This window comes from Myotis brandtii, unplaced genomic scaffold (genome assembly GCF_000412655.1).
Source record: "Myotis brandtii unplaced genomic scaffold, ASM41265v1 scaffold1904, whole genome shotgun sequence".
Lineage (NCBI taxonomy): Eukaryota > Metazoa > Chordata > Mammalia > Chiroptera > Vespertilionidae > Myotis > Myotis brandtii.
The window spans coordinates 26,656-30,438 of NW_005357093.1; positions in this window are offsets into that span (position 1 = coordinate 26,656).

Genomic DNA, 3,783 nt, shown 5'->3' on the forward strand with positions numbered 1-3,783 from the left:
TGTGGGGACCCCCAACCATAACATTATTCTCGTTGCTACGTCATCACTGTCATGTTGCTGCTGTGATGAATCGTCATGGAAATATCTGATCTGCAGGATGGATTTTCATGGTTACACATTGAACATCATGAAAGCACAGTGATCAATCACAAAGACAATATGTGATTATAGATGTGTTTTCCGACGGTCTTAGGCGACCCCTGCGAAAGGGTCATTCGACCCCCTAAAGGGGTCGCGACCCACAGGTTGAGAACCGCTGCTGTAGGTCATGGAGGTGGCAGAGTTCCGAACATAATTGCCTGCTCCTCTCTCTCTCTCTCTCTCTCTCTCTCTCTCTCTCTCAATCCTCACCTGAGGATATTTTCCCATTGATTTTTTTAGGGAGAGTGGAAGAGAGAAGGAGAGACAGAGAGAAACATCGATCAGCTGCCTCCTGCACGCCCCCCACTGGGGATGTGCCCGCAGCCAAGGTACATGCCCTTGACCGGAATCGAACCCGGGACCCTTCGGTCCGCAGGCTGACGCTCTATCCACTGAGCCACACCGGTCAGGGCCGGACCCCAATTTTGTATTCCTGCCCCCGTCAGCCTGTCCAGTTGTGGGTGGTTGATTCGAACCACTCGCCAACGACTGCCAATCAGGACAGTTCACCTCAGGACAAGCCCAAGGGCTTGCAACCCTGGCCTGCATCCTCCTCTGTGGCCTGCAATTGACCGATTCACGCACGTATTCGCACATTCATTCATTCACACACTCATTGGCCCATACACACATTCACACATTCATTCATTCACACACTCATTGGCCCATACACACATTCACACATTCATTCATTCACACACTCATTGACTCATGCACACATGTATTCGCACATTCATTCATTCACACACTCATTGACTCATGCACACATGTATTCGCACATTCATTCATTCACACACTCATTGACTCATGCACACATGTATTCGCACATTCATTCATTCACACACTCATTGACTCATGCACACATGTATTCGCACATTCATTCATTCACACACTCATTGACTCATGCACACATGTATTCGCACATTCATTCATTCACACACTCATTGGCCCATGCACGCATGTATTCACACATTCATTCATTCACACACTCATTGGCCCATGCACACATGTATTCACACATTCATTCATTCACCCACTCATTGGCCCACGCACGCATGTATTTACACATTCATTCATTCACCCACTCATTGCCCATGCACACATTCACTCATTCATTCATTTACCCACTCATTGGCCCATGCACGCATGTATTCACACATTCATTCATTCACACACTCATTGGCCCATGCACACATGTATTCACTCATTCATTCATTGACACACTCATTGACTCATGCACGCATGTATTCACTCATTCATTCATTCACCCACTCATTGGCCCAACTCATTGGCCCATGCACACATGTATTCGCACATTCATTCATTCACACACTCATTGGCCCATGCACACATGTATTCGCACATTCATTCATTCACACACTCATTGGCCCATACACACATGTATTCGCACATTCATTCATTCACACACTCATTGGCCCATGCACACATGTATTCGCACATTCATTCATTCACACACTCATTGGCCCATGCACACATGTATTCGCACATTCATTCATTCACACACTCATTGGCCCATGCACACATGTATTCGCACATTCATTCATTCACACACTCATTGGCCCATGCACACATGTATTCGCACATTCATTCATTCACACACTCATTGGCCCATGCACACATGTATTCGCACATTCATTCATTCACACACTCATTGGCCCATGCACACATGTATTCGCACATTCATTCATTCACACACTCATTGGCCCATGCACACATGTATTCGCACATTCATTCATTCACACACTCATTGGCCCATGCACACATGTATTCGCACATTCATTCATTCACACACTCATTGGCCCATGCACACATGTATTCGCACATTCATTCATTCACACACTCATTGGCCCATGCACACATGTATTCGCACATTCATTCATTCACACACTCATTGGCCCATGCACACATGTATTCGCACATTCATTCATTCACACACTCATTGGCCCATGCACACATGTATTCGCACATTCATTCATTCACACACTCATTGGCCCATGCACACATGTATTCGCACATTCATTCATTCACACACTCATTGGCCCATGCACGCATGTATTCACACATTCATTCATTCACACACTCATTGACCAATGCACGCACGTATTCGCACATTCATTCATTCACACACTCATTGGCCCATGCACACATGTATTCACACATTCATTTGTTCACACACTCACTGACTCATGCACACATGTATTCACACATTCATTCATTTACACTCATTGGCCCATCCACACATGTATTCATGCATTCATTCATTCACACACTCACTGACCCATACACACATTCACACATTTATTCATTGACCCACTCATTGAGCCATGCATGCACGTATTCACACATTCATTCATTCACACACTCATTGGCCCATGCACGCATGTATTCACACATTCATTCATTCACACACTCGACTCATGCACACGTGTATTCACACATTCACACATTGATGCACTCATGACCTATGCACGCATGTATTCACACATTCATTCATTCAGCCACTCATTGATTCATGCACGCATGTATTCACACATTCATTCATTCACACACTCATTGACTCATGCACACATGTATTCACTCATTCATTCGTTCACCCACTCATTGGCCCATACACACATTCACACATTCATTCATTCACCCACTCATTGGCCCATGCACACATGTATTCACACATTCATTCACCCACCCACTCATTCACTCATTCATTCACCCACCCTTGACCCATGCACTCATGCGTCCACTCATTCATTTATTCATTCACACATTTATTCATTGATTCATTCATTGACTCACGCATGCATTCACTCATTCACTTATCCATCACACATCTATCTGTCTACTATCTGTTTCAAGCCTGCATGCATCTCCTCATTCATTTATTCACCAACTCATTCCCTCCTGCACACAGGCATCCCCTCATTCATTTATTCACCAACTCATTCCCTCCTGCACACATTCATCCACTCATTCATTCATTCACCCAACTCACTGACGCACACACACGCTTTCCCTCATTCATTTATTCATCCACTCATTCACTCCTGCTGTTTTTGTTTGTCTTAATCTTTTATTGAGTCAGAGAGGAAGGGAGAGGGAGAGAGAGAGAGAGAGAGAGAAACACCCCTGATGAGAGAGAATCATGGGTCCGCTGCCTCCTGCACGCCCCCTACTGTGGATCAAGGCCACAACCCGGGCCTGTGCCCCGACCAGGAATAGAACCCTCACCTCCTGGTTCACAGGTCCACCCTCAACCACTGAGCCACTCCAGCCGGGCCCATTGGTTCACGCATTAATTCACTCAGCTATTCCTGCACCCGTGCACGCATGCATACCTTGATGGCTCTTTCCTTCACTCACCCTGCCTCCAACAAATTCTCTGGATCTTTTCAAGGTCCCAGGGGGGGACGTTTCCAGCAAGGCCTCCACGCAGACAGTGCGCCGCCGGCTGGCCTGGGGCCCAGAGCCCCGAGGCCATTGCAAACATTTGCTTTAGGGCTGGCTGGTTAAAGGTTAAATGTCCCAACTTAGAAACCAACCTGCGACTCCAGGACTCAGCCCCTCAGGGAGGGGACCTCGAGGGGGCAGGGGCTGGGCTTGGAATGTCAGGCATCGCGGGGCCCC